The sequence below is a fragment of the Coloeus monedula genome, assembly GCF_965178545.1.
Source record: "Coloeus monedula genome assembly, chromosome: 11".
Lineage (NCBI taxonomy): Eukaryota > Metazoa > Chordata > Aves > Passeriformes > Corvidae > Coloeus > Coloeus monedula.
The window spans coordinates 15986611-15999104 of NC_138791.1; the positions used below are offsets into that span (position 1 = coordinate 15986611).

The 12494-nt window shown below is 38.4% G+C and overlaps 1 protein-coding gene across 1 annotated transcript in view; it reads right to left on the reverse strand.

Moving 5' to 3' along the window:
- The window catches only part of SUCLG2 (succinate-CoA ligase GDP-forming subunit beta), a 114335-nt gene that overhangs the window by 64215 nt on the left and 37626 nt on the right, over positions 1 to 12494 (reverse strand). The window lies entirely within an intron of this gene.

A 12494-nucleotide genomic window follows, 5' to 3' on the forward strand; every position in this document is an offset into this window, starting at 1 on the left:
TGTTTATTATCACCAACTACTGTCACTTTGCACATTTATCATAATAGTGCTGGGTGCTCTGCAAAGCCTGACATCCTAATATTAACAGATCATTAGGTGTGCCTAGAAAAGGCTCATTGTTACCCTCTCCTGCAGTCTGTGGACATCTCTTGATTTCAGTGGTGTTTGGATTACATCACACCTCAAACCATAATATTTTATCTAAGTATCAAGAAAACATAAGAATTTGTTGTTAAATTGACAAATTTACTGTTTAATTGGCACAGAGGATACAGATACTTTCATTCAAACACACACAGACTTTCTAGGCTGTAAAAACATTTTACAGATTATTAAATACAGGTTTAGAGGTGCAGCAATTTTTGGTGCAGACAAGCTCTGACACAGCATCATTTCAAATGCTTGTATAATAAATTTCAGCAGCTACCAAAAGAAACTGGACCTTAGAAAAGAATAAATAATATGAAAGAAATATTCTATTTAAGACAGGTATTGTACTTAAACACAGCAGTAATAGTAGTAGAAGTTACTATTACTATTTCTATTATTACTGTTAATTATTTTAAAAATAGATACTGTACTAAGAGATGCTTAATTTCCAAGCTTCTTGAGGGTAAAATCTCTCCATATGTTTATCCATTCAGTAACATTTGACATATATCACTCTGAACCTTAAAAGCATTCTCCTTGAAAATATTTAATGCATTTCAATATATTCATGTTCTGGGCTCCCTATTACTCATGCCACTGCAGGGCAGATAACAAGGAAATTTAAATGCAACAAAAAGTTTTATATCAAATGTTTCCTAAGCACACAAATTAAGATGAATTAAAACTATAAATCACTTTTCAACCTGCAGAAGCAAACTCTAAAAATCAAAGTAGCTGCTGTGATAAAGAATCTAATATGGTATTGTTAATAGATGCTGTAAGCATTTAATTAAATCAATTTTAGCTTCCAACCATCCCAACAATGTGAGCTTTGATTATCAGTGATGAGTGGTATCAGTTCTGGGAGTGATCATCACCCTCATTCCCAACCACCACATTGGTTCCATGAGCACCAATTATCTCCACTAGGCTTCAACAAATGAAGTCAGAGAAAGGAATTAATGTGTACATTTTTATAATCCACTAGAGGACCATCAAGGCAATACAGTAACTTCAGAAAAACAACTATCAAACCCATAAACAAACAGACACAAAAGTGAGCACAGCCACGTAAAGATTAGACCTGAAGAACTAATCAGTGCAGCAGCTCAGCAGAGCACAATAGAAGGTTCTTCATGCCCTGCAGGAAACCAACAGGATGCAATTTAATTCCATAATTATTTGCCCAAACTCTGTAAAATGAAATAAACCATCCAGATCTCATTTTACAGTAACTAGGCTTGATCATTCAGTACTTATGAAGTTGATTCACTACTTAATGTCACCATCTTATTTAAAGAGTTGATTTCTAGAAATGCTCACACAAAATTTTTATGTTTGTTCCTGCCTGAATTCCCAAATTATGTTATGAAAGATCATGCCAAAACAAAAATGTGGGACTAGCTAGAATATCTGAAGTAATTCACCTTCACTTGTAGGTTTAAGGAAAAAAAAAAAAATAAAAAAGGTACCCAAAGTCAGTATTAAATCCATTAAAACCAGAAAGGTGTAACTAATTTCTATTAATACTGTTCTAAACTGTTCTAGTAACACTGGAAAAATGTTTAAGCAGGACTGTGCAGTTACACATAAAGGATTTGAGGAGAACCTATCACAAGCAACATGTCTTTACATCACCATAAAGTACAGTACCACATTTTAAACAGCATTAAGGCTTCAACCAACTTCTGTGTATGGCCATTGACTGACCAGCCTTGTGTAAATTAAAACACAAACACAAAAACCCCAAAGAAAACCAAACAACACACCAGCCCGCTTCTTAAGTGTGCATATGTGGATTTTTAGTCACAGATTTATAATTTTCTTTACCGTGACAAAAAATACAAAAACACAACAGCTTTTAAGTGTCACTAATTTAGCCACAAATAGCTGCAAACTGCTCCATGCAGATTAATGACGCATTGCTGGTAGCAGCATGTGTTCTTAACTAATTATAACCCGAATACATTAATATCTCAGACTGAGCAGCTCTCACATTTGCCTTTTTTACACTAACCTATAGAGAAAGAGAGGTGCAGGTGTGGTGTTAAGGATATGGTTAAGTGGTGGACCTGGCAGTATTAGGTTAAATGGCTGGACTTGGTGATCTTAGAGGTCTTTTCGAAGCAAAGTGATTCCATGATTTCTAAAGAATCCTTTAAAAAATGGAACCAAAATACAGCTGGTCCCTAAGTCAGATGCCAATAAATAAGCAAGACCTTTACTCCTCCAAAGAATAGTCAGAATTCAAAATTTCAGAACTGTGGCTGACTCTACATTTCTAAAAAACTTTAACCACATAGGAAAAAATATTTTCTATAATAAATTCAGATGTTTCAGCAGGGCAGAATAGAACACTGAGGGACAAACAGCCTCTACATTGCATCCAACAAGACCTCTCCTTCCCTCAGTCAGCGCTGTGAATACAAACAGCAGTGATACTTCTTGCAATTGGAATAAGCTCAGTGCTATAATGAAAGCCTATTTAAAATCAATAAAATCAGTCCTGCTTTTGGGAGCTATGATTACTCTGGTCCACTGGTACTGCTTGCAGCAAAAATGAACAGCTTGTTCTCAGCCCACTGCTGTGTATATTTAACTACTGAATTCTTGATCGTGAAACAATATACTGAGAAGCAGAGTTCTGCTGGTTATATGCTATGCTAATTTATTACCTGTGAACAACTTTCCATTATTATTGATACGACTGTGTGGCTGCAAATTAGGCATGTTAACAATTACATTAAAATGTGCTGTAGCTTATCAAAAATGAACTGCTGTAAAGAACACACGATGTAGGGCTGCACAGGAACAGGTCTCACACACTCCCTGTTTATGAACAAAAGGCTTTCTACCAGAGAGAACTCAGGACTACTTTGACAAGACCTCCCACACCACAGAATTATAGCTTGGGACAAAGGGAGGAGGTCTCACATGAATTCCCAATCAAACTTCTGTCTCACCATGCGACTTTCAGTGGTCTGGCCTCTCTGTTTGCAGGGGCTCTGTGTAAATGAATTACTGCCTGCACCTTCTTAAAAATGCAGAACTCATTTCACTACTACATTAGTGTATTTTTACCCCAGTGCAAGTCAACTGAGCACAGAAGGGTTCACTGCAAGCCCCTGACTCCAGTGTAGGTACTGCACCAGAAGCAAAGTGTCCCTGGAACATGCCCTGATCTCTCTTGGAATGAGTTTAGCACACATTGCAAAGTAGATGAGAGCAACCCACTGTCACGGGAGCCACACAATGAAAGCAAATTGAAGACATGCCAAATCAAGGTTTTACAGAAGCCCTGTGTCCTTACTGACCCAAACACTGAGTATATAAACACACAAGAGCTGTGTCCACAAAGGCAGCTGGGTGCCAGGACGCACAGAAGGACCCCAGCCCACAGTGGCCAGGCAGAGGGTAACCAGTTTCAAGAACTTTGATGGTCACCCTTCTTTAGGTAAAATAATTAGGTTGTGCTTGATGAGCAGAACTCCTGGAGCGCTTCCTCCTCCTTGAATCCCAAAAGAGCCAGATGAGGTACAGGAATCTCCAACCAGCTCCAAACTCTCCACCCCACAAAGAGGCAGAGGGCAACCTAAACATGTATTTACCTGGTAAAACTGCTCTGAGGAAAACAAATCACTTCTTTCTTTGGACATGTGCAACTTCAAGCTTTGCTTTGGCCAGTCAGGCTTTAGTCCACATTTCTCTCATGGTTGTCTAGAATATTACTCCAGGAAGGATGGGCTGGAGCTCTCACTGGATGACCAATTCCATCCCCCAAGCATTTATGCTGAACACTGATTTCCTAAAAACAGAAGTAAATTCAGTGCTTCCTTTCCATAAGCAAGGGGTTTTCCCCCACTGCTTCATAGTTTTGCTCTCATAACATGACAGTTGAAGAAAACAAGGTAGACATTACAGACGTTTTCTGACAGCAATTATGCCTTATTTTGGATAGCACAAGAACTATCAGGATACCAACAAACCCCAGAACACCTACATGCCATTCCTACTTGTCTCCTCACCAGTGTTGATGCAAACCCACAAATGCTCAAGTGTCCTGTAAGGGTTCTAAATAATCTCCCAAACTGCATCTCTGCAGCTCAGGGCCTTCCTTCCAGAACCCAGTGTTCCCCTTACAAGCCTTAAAAGGGTCCAGTTTGGATTGGTTTTGGGTTTTATTATTTACATCTAGCTGATCCAACAGTAGGAAAACCTACTTTTTGGGGTCTCATCTGTCCTGTTTTATTACTGCTGCTTCTTTCTTGTTTTAATGCTACCCCTACCACCTGAGTTTCCAACTTCCCTTTGGGCAAGACTGGCTATAACTAATTTTCCAAATTTCTGCCACTCTCTTACACTGCTCAGGCAAGATCCTGTCAGGAGCTTATTACATTTTAGCACCACTCCTGGCCAGAGACATTCTGTAGACTTAGTCCAGCAAGGAAAGAAGGGAGAAGAATAAAAGCAATAAGGAAGACCATAACAAGAAAAATACAATAATACAAAAACTATAGTAAAGCTTATTTTTCAAACTGAACACTGAATCTTAAAGTTGCTAAATAACTTTTCACATTTTGGGTCTCTTTACAACAACTTGGTCTAAAATCTGAGACACCTTTTCCCAAGTATTGCTACCACTTCCACTGCTCCTCATCTTCTGAGAACTGCAGGGATGCAGCATCCGAGGCAGTTCCCACGCTCTGCCAAGCGAGCAGATTGAGATGAAAAAGAAGGTGTGCACAAGATACCTCCCACATCTACAAAACTATTGTTGTGCTTAAAGGCCTTTTGAATGAAGATAAACAACTGATTTCCCCCCTTTAATTTTAATTTAAACTCTCTTCCTCTGTTATTTTCATCCTTCTGCTCCATAACACCAAAAGAATTATGTTCTTACAAGCCTACTTTCTACAACCTTTGGGTAGCAGACCAGTTTAGAATGAAAGTTAAATAAATCATCCTTTTTATAACTCCATACTTTTGAATATATTGTATATTTATTGCTAGATTATAAGCCTCATTAAAATCTATAATGATAAATTAGTCAGTCTCTTGATTCTGTCACTAGTATTATTAATTGCTTTCATAGCCATTACTACACACTTCACCGGTGTAGATAAAATCAGCTAAGCTAAAGCTCACTCTCAATATTGCAGTCTTAAACCTTCTCAGAGTAAAAGTAATCAAGTATTCACACATCCTACATATAAGTTAAACCTGATAAATTACTTATACAGCAAACGGAGCCTCACTAGATCCAGCAGCACCACTATAATGCATGGAAATATATGCACATTAAGGCAGGGATCCAAAAGAAACAGTTCTCATATTGAAGCTGTTCATTGTATGTGCTTGTTTGAAACTCCATGGGATATCTTACTTCTGACTTTTTCAGCTTTTAACAGCTTCTTTTTTCAACCTAACTTCTCATTATTTTTTACATAAATTTCCTCTGTAATAGACAAAGGGCTTAGAAAAATGACTATTTTCACATTTGCTTACAAACTTGAGAGTAGATACGGTTTGAAACTCAATCAAGAAAGGAACAAGTTTGTTCCTTTGTGGAAGAGCACGGAAGTTCACTGACAAGAGAGAAAAAGCTCTTTCTGCCAGGTCTAAAGCAACATCCATTCTATGGGCAAAACAGAGAAAGGCAATTTCTGTAACCTGCAGAGTCATCCTGGTGTCCTACAGCACATAAATAGCAAATACTGAACAAAAATGGAAAAATCCATGCAAAGGGATCCAGGGTTCTTCCATCATTATACCCTACAGGTCCATTTTTGCTACTTTTAGACTTCAAAATATTCTTTATATTATGCCCAAGCCAATACTATTTTTCTCCTCTTCTGATGATTTCACTTTAAGAGGCTGCAAAAGCAAGCAAAGAAAACTTTTCCTTCTGTATTAGTCACAATCCCTATGACCTGACAATACCACCATGGAAGCTTCTCAGGATACTCTATTAAGCAGTAAGAAACCTGGGGATGCAAATTCATATGCTTTAGTAGACCTGCTTTCCTTATAAAATACATGAATAAATCACAAGACTTGATTTCTAAAACTGTCGTTCAAAAATTTGTCAGTTTTAACAGATTCTTATCAAGACATTTCTCTCTATCCCTCCCATTTCCCTAAACTACAAAAAAAAAAAAGTGAAATGAATACACTGACAGTTTTCTTTGCATCTTTACCTTTTAAAGCTTACAAGGATTTCAAGTTTTCCTTGCCAAAATAACATGCAAACCTTTTTTTTCCCCCCCAGTAAAATATATTTTAAAGCTAGCAGACTCAGGCAGATCAACTGTGTCCTAAATTCTTGACTGCATACCATAACACGATTTGTTTTAATACAATTCAGGGAACAGGCTTTATGCAATCTGTAGTGTTGAAGTCAAGCAGCCATTAGGAACAAACACTGTTCTCGCCCCTTGCTGCAACAATACACACACCTGCTTTCCTGGAACGTGTTCAAAATTTCATTCTTTCTGATTATATGTAAGGCACAAGAGACACAAAGCCTTCTCTGACTGATTCTAATTCTTTTATCCATTATTGAACTGCAGAGATGATTTTGAAAAACCTGTATGTAGTGTCAAATACATAAAAACCGAGGCACATATATTAGTTTTTTTCACACTTCACTTTTAATCATAAAGCAGTTGTTGTAGTTGGAGATATTCTCAAAACTGGAGCATGAAATAAAAAACCTAAACAAGAAACCAGAGAGTTCACATGGTAAAAAAGCAAGTTAATATGAATCATAGAATCATAGCTGGTTTGGGTTGGAAGGGACCTTAAAACCCATCCCATTCCAACTCCCCTGCCATGGGCAGGGACACCTTCCACTATCCCAGGTTGCTCCAAACCCTGTCCAACCTGGCCTCAGACACTTCCAGGGATGGGGCAGCCACAGCTTCTCCTGGCAACTTGTTCCAGTGCATCACCTCCTTGATGGCAGAGAATTTTTTCCTCATATAATGTGGATACAATATTGCTGCTAGCAAGAACTTTCTTGCTTCTTTCTAAGCCTGTGGGATACCTTTCTCTGTCACGAAGAGATTAGCAGAAGTTCTATAAACTATGAACACCTGCGACCTTGTAGAACTATGTTTATGGTACAGTAGAAAAATATTTTGACAATGGATGTTTAGGATTTTAGCCAATCAACCCAAGGGGTGGCTGATCCTTTGTTCAATTAGACTATGAATAAAAAAGTCTATAAAATAGTTTGTAAAACAATTAAATAAATCAATCTTGCTGCACAATTCCTGCCTGCTGGATCTCTCCTCTCCTCTCCTCTCCTCTCCTCTCCTCTCCTCTCCTCTCCTCTCCTCTCCTCTCCTCTCCTCTCCTCTCCTCTCCTCTCCTCTCCTCTCCTCTCCTCTCCTCTCCTCTCCTCTCCTCTCCTCTCCTCTCCTCTCCTCTCCTCTCCTCTCCTCTCCTCTCCTCTCCTCTCCTCTCCTCTCCTCTCCTCTCCTCTCCTCTCCTCTCCTCTCCTCTCCTCTCCTCTCCTCTCCTCTCCCCACAGCTGTGGGATACAGTAATAGTATAAAACCTAAACTTACTCTCTTTCATATATGAAAATATGCAGAGAGTAAAGACAAGTGCAATGTTACCACCACCCCTTAAGAAGTGTTAACAAATCCATACTGTAATATGTGACAGCTGAACCCTGTTCAAGTAGAGACTTGATAATTAGCCCTTTGCCAAGCACAGTCTTTCCATACAGGCCTGCTATGCCCAGCAGGATCCTTAAAAATAAGCATTAAAATGGAAGCCAAAGCTTAAAGAAAAGTGGAGGACATCACACAGTGGAGGCTGGGAATCCAACAGCCTTTGAAAGCACGAGGAACAGGCCACAGGCTCAAAGGGAGATAGCTCAATGTGCATCAACTTTAGATCCAGTTTCTGCAAGGCTGCCAATACTAGGCCAGGACCAAATTCCTTCAAAGGGTTTCATCCTCTCTTGCTGCCTTGTAAAAGCTGAGAGAAAGTGATGTGACAGGTAGCTATGTGCATGCACTGCCCCACTTCAAGGGACCTCACTTCTTTACTCACCACCAGTGGTCATTTCTCCTCTTTACAATAATTTACAGTGACACAATACAGATGCTTTCATCAAACAGGTAGTTACCTGCTTAATTCTAAGCACACACTAATGCCAGCTTGGCATAAATATTTCCCTCAGTGGGGCTTTGACACATTTCATGAAGAATTTCTTAATGAAGCTCCAAACCTAAATCTCTTCTACAGTTTGCATTTTTTACCCAAAGCAATGAAAATACTGAACAGCTCTTAGCTGAAAATTTACATTTTTAGCAAAATTAACATTTCTCTCCCAGAGACAGTTCCTGTTATACAATTCTACTCTAACTCTTAGCCTTGTGTCCCTTAGTTTTTGTTTCATTGTGTAGGGCGGCAATAGATACCGCACATTTTGATGTTCAGACCATAAATAAATCAATCCACATCCAAAACTAGAAACATGCAAAAGAATAGCAAATCTGGCAGTATTTTGATCTGAACCAAGCCCAGTAGGATTGAAATGTCCTCCAGTAGCCTGATTCATTATCCAGGTTATTCAGCGGAATTAAGTACAAAGTTTTCAATGTATTGCTGAAATAATTTATGGAGCCTCTGAAGAGAATCATGCTAGACTGGTCATTATCTGGGAAACATCTGGATGGGAAAATGATCACACTGAAGAATTTATGTCTGCCTCAATAGTGCTAAAGACAGAAAGTTGAAAAGTATTACTTTGAAGCTGTTATTCTACATATGCCCTTGATTCTTTGCCCTGATTTTGAAGCAAGACTGAAGCAATATTTGCCACCACCTACCCAAACTAACTCAAAATACCTGACTTTCCACTCCCCACAATCAATGACCACCACGAACCCCTTCCCAACCTTCTTCACAACTTACAGACAGAAATCACATACTGAAAAGAGGACTTTTTAAGACCCCAGTATTGGGCACTGAGATGTAGCCTCATTTACGGAAGTACTTTCTATCTGAAGAAGAAAATCAGACTCCACAATGAAAATAAACACTATCTCAATTTAAAGAAAGAATCTTTTTCCAGCACAGCTTCTAACAGACACCTGACATCAGGTGTAAAAGCCAGATGGAGAAGTCCAGTAACTGAGATGCTGGGGTGAGGGATTGCACAGGGCTACACGACGTTCAAGTTCTTTTGCAGATAAAAGTGGGACTAAAATGATGAACAGGTATAGCTCTGGCCATCTAGAGTAGCAATGAATTTTACCCAGAGTGAAAAGAAAATCCAAGAATCAGGAACAGAGTTGATTCTAATGTTTCCTTCTTGTCAAGTGGAGATTAACTACTCTGGGCAAAAGCTCATTCATTTCCAGAGCTCCAGATCTAGAAAACAGAGGTATCCAGAAACAGACAGAGAAAACTCACCACATAAAGGTTTAAAGAATACAGGAGGCAATGGAACACAAACATGAATGGAGAAATATCTATTTAAAAGATAGAAACACTGCAACCGGAATAACCACCATATTTACTCCTGGAGATATTTTCCTGCACAGTTTGCATAAAAACCTTCTAAGGATTCCTGTTGTTAAGATTTCATGGTATCTAGCTTTTAATTGCATAAAAATTCCTACTGCATTAAACAGTATTAAAAGAAATATTTTAAACTAAAATCCTCTGGCAACTGGTAAATATTAACTACTGAAGACAGATGAAGTTTCAATTGTGGTAAGCACCTGTGTTTATAACTTAATGTCAGATAACACCAGTAATCACTGAGCCCAAGTAGTAAGGGAGAGAATGCACCATCATCCTCCTCTTGTTTTTGTTTATTCATCACATATGTGAAATAGAAGCAATTGCCAAAATAATCTAATACTGGGAAAAGGTTAAGAGGAGACCTATTATAAGAATCTTTAATATCTAATTCAATATTTCAGACTCAATTACTCCATAAAAAGGCCATCTCCCTGATCAATGATACACCAGTTAATTTAGATTCAATACCCAAAAAATTTTATTTAGAAGATAGTTTCAAATCTGTATTACCTGAACAATGTTGTTTTTACAGATTTATAAAATTACCCAACCTATCCAATTCCTTCTCACACATACAGTCAAGACATTCAACATAAACCCATCCAGAGCACATTCCAACAGTGTATCCCTGCCAATATTAATTAGCCTTCTAAGAAAAAAAACCTTATTTTGGTTATTTTTTCTACATTTCTTTTTTGTTCTGTGATATTTTTCTTAGTATCACATCATCTGCAGACACTTTTCAAAAATGCTGAAGAGAGGCAATTTAGGGAATGCTCCAAATAAGGGGGAGAAAAAACCCCATCCTGCTGTGCTTTTCATAGCTTGGTAATTTTTATAGTCTTTCATCTTGTGATGTATCCTTTTTTCGCACCATTGTATTAAGAGTTTTCAATTCTGAATGTTTGGTGGAAGTAAGATAATGAAAACTTTACAGATTCAGCTCTGAAAACTCACTGCTTATTAGGACAGGTTAAGAGAGAAAAAAATTAGGTTTAAAGTGTTCCCATTAGTTATTGAATGTAAGCCACAAAAAAAAAAAAGCACAGAACTTTGAACAACTTAGTTGGGTTGACCAAACAAGTCTCTACTTGAAAGATGAAAATAAAAAATGGGACAAGAGATTTTTGTCCTGAGATGAGCCTTTAATTCATAAACCACCTAGAAGAAAATATTAATTATTGAGAACACATGGTAAAGCAAGTGCCAAAATACATGTTGTATCCTTGATTTTCACCAGTAGCTTTTTAGCTGAGCCATTCATGACCATGCCCAGTACCAACACATGCAGCTTCTTGGCTCGGCCTCTCTCTGCCACTTTGTTTTCTCAGTGGTTTTATAAGGAGTTGCTTTTTATTATATGCAGCTACAACATGATCTGTATGAGGACACTGGACAAGCTGTTAGCTCCATTAACTTAATAATAGATTTCTGAGTGTGATTTCCTATTAATTTCATTTTCCTCATTCCATGAGAAGCCAAAATTACAGACAGCCATATGGTGCTTCATAAACAACAATTAAAAGTTATTTTCTGATTTTTAGGCACTAAAAAAAGCCCATAAAAATACATATGGTTGGAATGATATAAAGGAAATTATGCTTTGGAATGTCTGCATATGTCTAAGATGCTCCAAACACTTCCTCAGCCTTTTTCCCATTCACACATTTCTGGTCCATGCCAGCCACTGGAGGTTACAATTAATCACAGTGCATGCCTCAAAGATCACAATTAAGATTTTTCTTCTAGAAGTGGAACTTCACAACAACAGCTTGTATGAATTGTGTAGCACAACCTGTGTTGTGACTCTGATATTCTTCACCTTTACCCACTCCATGGATTTGCTAACAGGATGGTTCCTGCCCAGCCAGAAGGATCTGGCAGAGCTCTGCCAGAGAAATTACATCCATGGGTCAAAATTGGACTGGGAGCCTGTCAGCTCATTACAGGCCCTGTCATTTTACAGGGACTAAGAATTCCCATTACCTAACACAGCAGCTGAAAATCCATCCTACTCCAAATCATTGCAAGCTGCTGCTCTAAATGACCCCTCAACAGCCACCTTCTTCTTCCCTGCCCTTTATTACATCTTGTGTATGTGCTGATTGGAGAGCAATTTGGTCTGAGAGTCCCATCTGAGTACCTGAAGTTACATAAAATCTTGACGTCTCTTACTGTAAAATGGAAACAAAAAACTACCTGCACCATCAGATTGGTTATTTTCATAAAACATCTGTAAGGGGAGAAACTCCTTAGAAGCACGTGGGAGAACTGCTTTTACTGCTGTCCTCTACTGGAAGTCAAGCTAATGGGCAGAGTCTCTGACACACACACACACACACACACATATATATATATATACATAATTGGTTTATACACACACACACACATAGAGATCAGTTGGTGCAATCCACTTCAGGGGTGGGTCAATTCAGGCAGTCCACTGCTTCCATTTACTTTCCTTGGTATTTCATGCTGACATTCCCTTTAGATTTTCCAGAACCTGCAGCTCAGCCTACACAATTCAAGCCAAGCTAGAACATGATACACAATAGTAGAAAATATTTGAAAGCAACCTGGTGCAGAGCAGGTCTCCACAGATGCTTCCTCAGCAGAAAAGAGCCACAGCCCTTTGGCAGGATACAGCACCTCAGAGATAATCACATTTGTTTGTCCACTCTGCCTTTCAGAATTTCTTTGAAAAGTTTTGAACTAAAATACCACTTTTTGCTAGAGAAAACAGATACAGTCTGAAAGAAGATTACAATTTCCTAAGTAACCCTGGTTAAGTGCACATT